The following is a 10752-nucleotide window of genomic DNA, read 5'->3' on the forward strand; positions in this document are numbered from 1 at the left end:
CTGTGCAGAAGCTTTTAGTTTGATATAGCCCCATTTGTTTATATTTGTTGTTGTTGTCCTTCCTCTAGGTGTCAGATCCAAAAATAAATAAATAAATAAATAGCCAAGACTGATGTCAAGAAGCTTACCACCTATGATGTCTTCCAGGCGCTTTGTGGTTTCGCGTCTTAACATTTCATCTTTAGCCCATGGTGTAAGACGGTGATCCAATTCCATTCTTTTGCATGCGGCTGTCCAGGTTTCCCAATACCACTGAAGAGACTGTTCTTTCCCCCGTTGTATATTCTTGGCTCTTTTTGTAAATTAATTGACCGTATATGTCTGGATTTCTTTCTGAGCTCTCTATAGTCTCATCTGTTGATCTCGGCATCTGTTTTTATGCCGATACCATACTGTTTTGATTGTTATAGCTTTGTAAAAGTGATTGAAATCCAGGAGTGTGAGGCCTCCGGCTTTGTTCTTCTTTCTCAAGACTGCGCTATTTTGGGCTTTGTGTTTGTTTGATTGATTGTTTGTGCTTCCATACAAAGTTTAGGATTGTTTGTTCTATTCTTGTGAAAAATGCCATTGAATTTCGGTAGAGATTGCACTGCATCTCCAGATTGCTTTGGGTGGGATAGACATTTAACGATACCAACTCTTCCCATCCCTGAGGATGGAATGTCTTTCCATTTATTTGTGTCTTCTTCAATTTTTTTCTTCATCATCTTATAGTTTTCAGTGCACAGGTCTTCTGCCTCCTTGGTTAAATTTAATCCCAGTTGTTTTCTTCCTTATGATACGACTGTAAATGGATTGGTTTCTTGATTTCTCTTTCTTATAGGTCATTTGCAGCGTGCAGAAATGCAACAGATTTTTGCAGTTTGATTTTCCTGCAACTTTACTGAATCCATTTATTAGTTCTAACAGTGTTTTGGTGGAGTCTCTCGGGTTTTCTATATGTGACATTAAGTTGTCTGCAAATAGTGACAGTTCTACTTCTTCCCTTACAATTTGGATGCCTTTTCATTTCTTTACTTGTCTAAATGCTCTGGCTAGAACTTTCAATATTTTGTAGAATAAAAGTGGCAAAGGTGGGCGTTCTTATCTTGTTTCTGATCTCAGAGAAATTGCTTTCAGCTTTTCACCATTGAGTATGACGTTGGCTGTGGGCTTGTCACACATGGCCTTTACGATGTTGAGGTGTGTCCCCTCCATCCCCACTTCTTCAGAGGTTTTTTTTTTTTTTTTTTTAAATCAGAAACGGGTATTAAGTTTTATCAAATACTCTTTTCTGCATCTACTAAGATGATTATATGATTTTATCCTTTGTCTGGTTAATGCAGTGTATCACAATTTTTGATTTGCCTATGTTGCACCATCCTTGCATCACAGAGATAAATTCCACTTGATCATGGTGAATGATTTTTTTTAATGTGCTCTTCGATTCAGTTTGCTAATGGTTTTTCTTTCATTGAGGATATCTGTATCTATATTCATCAGAGACATTAGTCTGTCATTTTCTTTTCTTATGGTGTTCTGATCCGGTTTTGGGGTCAGAGTAATGCTGGCCTTGTAAAATGAGTTTGGGAGTATTCCTTCCTCTCCAGTTTTTGGGAAGAATTTGTGAAGTGTTGGTGCTGGTTCTTTAAATGTTTAGGTAGAAGTCACCAGGGAAACATCTGTTCCTGGGATTTTCTGCTTTGGCAGGTTTTGAGTAATGATTCAATCTCTGTACTTGATATTGGCCTGTCAGATTCTCGGTTTCTTCATGATTCCGTCTTGGTGGGTTGTGTGTTTTAAGAATCTATCCATTTCTTTTAGGTGATCCATTTGTTCGCATATAACCATTTGTAGTAATCTCTCATGATCCTTTGTATTTCCATGGTGTCAGTTGTAGTGTCTCCTCTTTGATTACTGATTTTACTCATTTGAGTCCTCTCTCTGTTTTTCAGAGTTAGCCTAGCTAAAGTTTCACCAATTTTATTTCTCTTTTCAAATAACCAGCTCTTAGTTTCACTAATCTTGTCCATCCTTTTCTCTGGTCTCTGGTACATTTATTTCCACTCGGATCTTTGTTCCTTTCTCCCATCTCCTGACTTTGTGTTTAGTTTGTTCTTTTTTCTAGCTCCTTGAGCTGAAAAGTTAGGTTGAGGTCATTCTTGTTTCTTAATGTAGGTGTTTGTCACTGTAAATGTCCCTCTTAGAATGGCTTTAGCAGCAACCTGTAGGTTTTGATATGCTGTGATTCCATTTGCATTTGCTTCTGGATTCCTCCTTTTGATTTCTTTTTGACCCAAGTGTTATCCAGAAGCATGTTGTTTAGTTTCCACATACTGGTGAATTTTCTACCTTTTTGCCTGTTAGTGATATCTCATTTCATACGCTTGTAGTTGGAAAAGATAGTACGATTTTAATGTTCTTACGTTTGCTAAGGCTTGTTTTGCGATCTACCTTCGTGAACGTTCTGTGTGCACTTGAGAAGAATGTGTATTCTGATGCTGTTGGATGAAATGTTCTATATATGTCTGTTAAGTCCATTTTTCCTACAGTATGGCTCAAGTCCAATGTTTCCTTGTTGATGTTCTGTCTGGACGGCCCATCCAATATTGAAAGTGGGCTATTGGAGGCACCTGGGTGGCTTAGTCGGTTAAGTGTCTGTCTTAGCTCAGGTCATGATCCCAGGGTCCTGGGATCGAGCCCCATGTTGGGCTCCCTACTCAGTGGGGAGCCTGCTTCTCCCTCTCCCTCTACCTCCCACTGTCCCTGCTTGTGCTCACTCTCTCTGTCAAATAAATAAATAAAACCTTAAGAAATTGGGGTATTGGAGTCCCCTTGTATTATCGTATTATTGTCTATTTCTCCTTTCAGTTTTTTAAGGATTTGCTTAATATATTTAGGTGCTCCTATGTTGAGTGCATATTTATGATTGTTATATCTTCCTGAGGGATTGACCCCCTCATCATTACCTAATGACCATCTCTGTCTCCTCTTACCATTTTGGCTTAAAGTCTATTTTGCCGACATTAGTATAGCTAACCCTGGTCTCTTTGGTTTCCACCTGCATGGAGTATCTTTTGTCATCCTTCACTTTGTATCTTCCTGTGTCCTTAGAGCTGAGGTGAGTCTCTTCTAACCAGCATTTGGTTAGATCTTGCTTTTTGATCACTAAGCCACTGTAGGCCTTTTGATTGGAGAATTCACTCCATTAAGAGAGTAATTATTGATAGGACTTATTAATGCCACCTTATTATTTGTTTCTTGGCTCTTTTGTAATTCTACTTTTCACTTCTTCCTTTCTTGTTGCCTGCCTTTCTAAATTTAGTATTTTCCGCACTGGTGTGCTTTGCATGCCTTCTCTACCTTTTGTGTATCTGTGGTAGATCCTTGCTTTGTGGCTCCCGTGAGGTTTACATACAACATCATGTAGGTATAACAGTCTATTTTACACTGACAACAGCTTAACTTTGGTCACAGCCCAAACTCCATCCTGTTATTGCCTACCCTTTTACTTTTCTTACATCATTGTTTACAGTGTGTGTTTATGTGAGTGTGAGTGTGTGTGTGTGTGTGTGTATCCATTAACAAATTGTTGAAACTATGGCAAATTTCAATACCTTTATCATTTATCCTTTCTTTTCAGGTTACCCGGTCAGCACATCTCCACATTATACAGTATTAGGGTATTCTGAATCTGACTAAATGCTTACCTTTACCAGTGTGTTGTATATTTTCATATATTTTGGTGTTACCAATCAGTGTCCTTTTGTTTCAGCTTGAAAAACTCCTTCTGGCATTTCTTGTGATCCAGGTTTAGACATGACAAGTTCCCTCAGCTCTTATTTATTAGAGAAAGTCTTTATTTCACTTTCAATTATGAAGGACGGCATTGCTGGGTAAAGTATGTTTGGTTGGCAGTTTCTTTTAACTGTTTGAATATATCAGTCATCCCACTCCAACTAGAACCTGGAGGTGCTATCTGTAGGTGGGCATGGAGTTGCAGGCCAGTGACAGGAGCCTGAGCATGATTCCTATCCATAAGCAGCTGTTGGCAGGGGCCTGGCTGTCAGAGTGTTCACCCATCACCTTACAGTCCCCTCTGTGTGCATACCTGCCCTAGCAGATGCCAATGACATGCATCAGGCCACGGCATGCAAGTGCATAGATAGCTAGAAGGGCTAGCCCCGAGTGCACGCAAGCTTTTGGGTCTGCCATGGGTACCTAAGATGGTGTCTTGCTCTTGCACGGCTGCTAGAAAAATGGATTGTCTGTAAGCTTAACTCCTGGATTCTGGTTGAAGTGGGAAAGGAACCAGGTGGCTACTGTTCTAGACTTGTGCAGCTGCAGAGAGTTTGGATGGTTACTCATGTGGGTCTGGGCTCTGACAGGGCGGGGTCTGTGTAGGGGTGTCGTTTGGAGAGAGGTCCGGGGCAAGGGGGCGCAAGTACTGACGTATGGCTGGCTTTAGGAACCTTCAATATCACTGGGACGGTTGTCAGCATCTGTGCACCCAGCCAGTGACTCCATCAGTGTTGGAAACTGCTGAGTTTGTCCGCACAAAATTCTCCATAAACTGCAGTCAGTCCTGCTGTGTATGTGCTAATAATAGCCTCGGCTTTTCTTCCTTATAGCTAGCCAACTCTCTCTGCTGCCATGGGTGTGGTAAAACTGAAGGTAGACCTTCATGCAGTGCCAGGACTGTCTAGAGAAGCTGGTCACTCACTACATTTTTCCTTCCCTGGTGAGAGGAATTCTTACTAGCTGGGCCATTTCTTCTTGGCCCAGAACAATGCTAGCTTGGGGGATGGAATGATGCAGGGAAAAGGAAGTTGACTTCCTCGACTTCTTGTGCAATTGTGCTCTGCTTGTTTGTTCGCTTGACACTACGGCTAGAGCCGCCTCAATGGAATGGAGAGGTATCCCAGCTGGGTTTTGTTCACGAGCCACCATCTAATCATTGATGCTGTCAAGGAATGGGGAAGCTGAGATCCCCATATCTCCATTTGTCTCCAATGTCTGAGATTACCCCATGTGAGAAAGAACACTGAGTTCCTAAAAGGGAAAGAATATTCATTATGCCAGTCCAATTATTATAATCACCACAATAATTACGCACATGATTTTTCCTTAACCAAAATTCCCAGGGGTGTGTGACAATATACCTGGGTAAGCCTCGAAGCCACCCAAAGTGGTATGGACCCTGTCTAACTCCATTTCCCATGGGTTAACATTTTTCACCATTGCCTCTGTAGGAATATCATGTAAGAAGAGGTAGGTACATAAGTGACACCTTTCAGGATTTCAGAAGATTAAATCCCTATTTAATGCCCTGCACACCTTACCCCATCTCAATTCTGGTTACCTGAAGACTTTAACTCAGAAGTAAAGACATTTAAGAAAAAATGATAACTCAGAGTATTTACACCAACTGGCACCAAATGAACAGCAATTGTAAAGAATGTAATTGAGGACGGTAGAAAAAGATGTGGGATGTAAGAAGGAATGATAATAGAATGAATTGGCAAATAGAGGTAAATGATACAGTGATGGCATCAAATAATTATGCTTATTATGGCAACTTAAAGAAAAAAGTTAACAAGATAGAACTAAATACAGGATTATGAATCCTTGGATAATGGGTTGTGTCCAAGGAGAGCTCCTCATTCCACTACAGGAAGCACTCCGCCATCACCTCCAGAGAGATCCAGACAGCCATGCACCCGCTGCTGCCCAGGAAGACTGGCAAGCATGCCGTGTCTGAGGCCACCGAGGCCGTCATTAGGTACACCAGAGGCCAATGAGCTCTCCCAGGAGCGCCTGACCACATCGCAAACCAAAGGCTCTTTCCTAAGCCACCTCACTTGGTGGAAAAAGACCTGTGGCCCTCCAAAGTGCAATCTACTCTAGTGTTGGACTTGTACCGTTCTGCCGAGTTTTAAAAATTCTTATTGTGAAAGAAATGTTGAAAATATTATCAGCTCAACTTTATATATGTCTTTAGTGCAGTTTGTTATGATTTTTCTTAACCATACTGCATTTCATCACTTTTCTAAATGGTCATTTCTAGTAGGTATTCCCCTAGGTCAGCCTCTTCAAGATCTTTACGGTCAAAATTATTTCCACAATGATTTTATTTACTTCACGCATTCTCATTCTCCCACATGTGTATAGTAGTATCATCGAGAGAGTTTTTTTCAAAATGTGTGGTATAGCAATAATTAAAGTGCAGTAGCAGCCATAACAATCACACTTACCCCATTCACACTCCTTTAACATATCCCGTTATCCAAATTCACATAAATGCATAAAAGAAGACCCAAACACTGTGCAGAAAACTAAATCAAACCATCTAGGAAAATGCCATGCTCAAGCTCCTGACCTTGTGAAAGGCCTACTTTGCTTCATTCAAATTTATCTGATTCTGTGCCTTGGTAGCCTATCATCTTTCCCTTTTGATACAAAAGGCTTCCTGCACTGCAATTATGCCTGGATGACGGGGTCGTCCACTGAGAGGAGCTGTGCCCCCAGCCTCCACTAGCAGAAGCCAATAAACAACTGGCAGCACAGGATCCACGACCATTGGCCCAAAGGGTGGTGGGGTGACCAGGGCTGAACCAATAACAGCCTTCCTGTGACATGCAGCCTGGAGATTGAGGGGGAAGGTGGTGTGATTGTCCGTCTGCCTGCGGCTTTCTGTTGAAGCTCTTCCTTTTAACCAGGGTGGTTGAAGTGTAAACATGCAGATGTCACAGTGGGACCTGTCCCTATGGTTTTGCATCAAAATAAGAGGAGGCTGTTTGGCAATTAAGAGAACTAAGGTGAATCCTTCCTCTACCTCAAGTGATTTGATGGGTAGGAGGACTTAGGATAATGGTAATGCACTTTAATGCCCATTGTGTTTTTCTTCTTGGTACATGGGCTTTTTTCCTTTCTTTGTTTCCTTTTCCTAGAGGTACATGCTGAATTTCAAAGTAGCTGGTGATTATCCAAGTGCTCTCCATTCAATTGATTTCTAGCTTCCCATATATCTGTGAGGGGAGAACACACTGCCGGGGGTAGGGGTGGGAACTTCAATCCTTTGAAATTTGTTACAAGTTGCACGAAAACCCACCATTCTGTTATGTTTGCTATGTGTTCCATGTGAACTTTTAAAATAAATTCTAAATAACCTTTGATTTGGATGTAGAAACCTATGAAAGATGTCATTCTGAGCCAAACAGTGAGACAAAACCTAGGTAAATCACAGCAATCCAACCTTTTCTGGAGCCCATTAGAAGAGAGAAAAAGCCAAAGGCATTTGAGGGGGGACAAAAAGAGCTTGCTTCATAAAACCCTAGAAAAGCTACGACAAAATCCAGTGCAAGTAAATCCTTGTGGGTGGTACCTAGAAATTGCCATATATAGCGGGAAGAAAATTTTAGAAGCCTAAGGCTCCTTGCGGAGCCATTTGCCTTTTCAGAGAAAGAACTGTGGACCGTTTAGAAAAAGAAAACTGAATTTCACTAAGTCTCTGAAATTCTATCAAGCTAAATGCTACTGGTTCAAAATGCCCATGTTTGTCAATATGACATAGACATGTTTTTCAAAGTTACTCATGCATATTGGTGTCATACACGTTGTAGTATGTAAAACGTTATTTTCAGAACCTGAGTCCATTAGAGTGTGTGTGTGTGTGTGTGTGTGTGTGTGTGTTGCATTTGTAATTTCAGAAATCAAATGGGAGGACTGGTAAAACAACATGAAAATGCACCATAATTGGAGTGTGGATGGGACACTTGGAGTGGAAGTGTGAGAGATACACATGAAAACTGGGAAGGAGAAAGGAAAGTGGGGTTTGATGTTGAAGACCAGAGTGGGAATTGAATACATCTGATTATCCCCTTCACTGGTGATTGAGGAAAAAGGTACCTAGTGAGCAATCATGGTGTAATGCTGTGGTTACTGAGATGAAGTAAGGGGATGGCTACTGCTTCACTACTTTGAAATTCAGCATGTACCTATAGGAAAAGGAAACAAAAAAAAGCCCATGCACCAAGAAGGAGAACACAATGGGTTTTAAAGTGCATTACCATTATCCTAAGTCCTCCTACCCATCAAATCACTTGAGGTAGAGGAAGGATTCACCTTAGTTCTCTTAATTGCCAAACAGCCTCCTTTTATTTTGATGCAAAACGATAGGGACAGGTCCCACTGTGACATCTGCATGTTTACACTTCAACCACCCTGGTTAAAAGGAAGAGCTTCAACAGAAAGCCACAGGCAGAGGGACAATCACACCACCTTCCAGTTGTTTATTGGCTTCTGCTAGCGGAGGCTGGGAGCACAGCTGCTCTCATTGGACGACCCCGTCATCCAGGCATAATTGCACTACAGGAAGCCTTTTGTGTCAAAAGGGAAAGATGATGGGCTACCAAGGCACAGTATCAGATAAATTTGAATGAAGCAAAGCAGGCCTGTCACAAGGTCAGGAGCTTGAGCAGGGCATTTTTCTAGATGGTTTGATTGAGTATTCTGCACGGTGTTTGGGTCCTCATTTATGCATTTTTTTGAATTCGGATAATGGGATATGTTAAAGGAGTGTGAATGGGTAAATGTGATTGTTATAGATGCTACTGCACTTTAATTATTGCTATACCACACATTTTGAAAAAAACTCTCTCGATGATACTACTATACACATGTGGGAGAATGAGAATGCGTGAAGTAAATAAAATCATTGTGGAAATAATTTTGACCGTAAAGATCTCTGAAGAGGCTGACCTAGGGGAATACCTAATAGAAATGACCATTTAGAAAAGTGAAGAAATGCAGTATGGTTAAGAAAAATCATAACAAACTGCACTAAAGACATATATAAAGTTGAGCTGATAATGTTTTTAACATTTCTTTCACAATAAGAATTTTTAAAACTCGGCAGAACGGCACAAGTCCAACACTAGAGTAGATTGCACTTTGGAGGGCCACAGGTCTTTTTCCACCAAGTGAGGTGGCTTAGGAAAGAGCCTTTGGTTTGCGATGTGGTCAGGCGCTCCTGGGGGAGCTCATTGGCCACTGGTGTACCTAATGACGGCCTCGGTGGCCTCAGACACGGCATACTTGCCAGTCTTCCTGGGCAGCAGCGGGTGCATGGCTGTCTGGATCTCTCTGGAGGTGATGGCGGAGTGCTTCCTGTAGTGGTATGAGGAGCTCTCCTTGGACACAACCCATTATCCAAGGGATTCATAATCCTGCATTTAGTTCTATCTTGTTAACTTTTTTCTTTAAGTTGCCATAATCAGCATAATTATTTGATGCCATCACTGAATCATTTACCTCTATTTGCCAATTCATTCTATTATCATTCCTTCTTACATCCCACATCTTTTTCTACCGTCCTCAATTACATTCTTTACAATTGCTGTTCGTTTGGTGCCAGTTGGTGTAAATACTCTGAGTTATCAATTTTTCTTAAATGTCTTTACTTCTGACTTAAAGTCTTAAGGTAACCAGAATTGAGATGGGGTAAGGTGTGCAGGGCATTAAATAGGGATTTAATCTTCTGAAACCCTGAAAGGTGTCACTTATGTACCTACCTCTTCTTACATGATATTCCTACAGAGGCAATGGTGAAAAATGTTAACCCATGGGAAATGGAGTTAGACAGGGTCCATACCACTTTGGGTGGCTTCGAGGCTTACCCGGGTATATTGTCACACACCCCTGGGAATTTTGGTTAAGGAAAAATCATGTGCGTAATTATTGTGGTGATTATAATAATTGGACTGGCATAATGAATATTCTTTCCCTTTTAGGAACTCAGTGTTCTTTCTCACATGGGGTAATCTCAGACATTGGAGAAAAATGGAGATATGGGGATCTCAGCTTCCCCATTCCTTGACAGCATCAATGATTAGATGGTGGCTCGTGAACAAAACCCAGCTGGGATACCTCTCCATTCCATTGAGGCGGCTCTAGCCGTAGTGTCAAGCGAACAAACAAGCAGAGCACAATTGCACAAGAAGTCGAGGAAGTCAACTTCCTTTTCCCTGCATCATTCCATCCCCCAAGCTAGCATTGTTCTGGGCCAAGAAGAAATGGCCCAGCTAGTAAGAATTCCTCTCACCAGGGAAGGAAAAATGGAGTGAGTGACCAGCTTCTCTAGACAGTCCTGGCACTGCATGAAGGTCTACCTTCAGTTTTACCACACCCATGGCAGCAGAGAGAGTTGGCTAGCTACAAGGAAGAAAAGCCGAGGCTATTATTAGCACATACACAGCAGGACTGACTGCAGTTTATGGAGAATTTTGTGCGGACAAACTCAGCAGTTTCCAACACTGATGGAGTCACTGGCTGGGTGCACAGATGCTGACAACAGTCCCAGTGATATTGAAGGTTCCTAAAGCCAGCCATACGTGAGTACTTGCACCCCCTTGCCCCGGACCTCTCTCCAAACGACCCCCCTACACAGACCACGCCCTGCCAGAGCCCAGACCCACATGAGTAACCATCCAAACTCTCTGCAGCTGCACAAGTGTAGAACAGTAGCCACCTGGTTCCTTTCCCACTTCAACCAGAATCCAGGAGTTAAGCTTACAGACAATCCATTTTTCTAGCAGCCGTGCAAGAGCAAGACATCATCTTAGGTACCCATGGCAGACCCAAAAGCTTGCGTGCACTCGGGGCTAGCCCCTTTAGCTATCTATGCACCTGCATGCCGTGGCCTGATGCCTGTCATTGGCATCTCCTAGGGCAGGTACGCACACAGAGGGGACTGTGCAGTGATGGGTGAACACT

The sequence above is a fragment of the Halichoerus grypus genome, chromosome X (genome assembly GCF_964656455.1).
Source record: "Halichoerus grypus chromosome X, mHalGry1.hap1.1, whole genome shotgun sequence".
NCBI lineage: Eukaryota > Metazoa > Chordata > Mammalia > Carnivora > Phocidae > Halichoerus > Halichoerus grypus.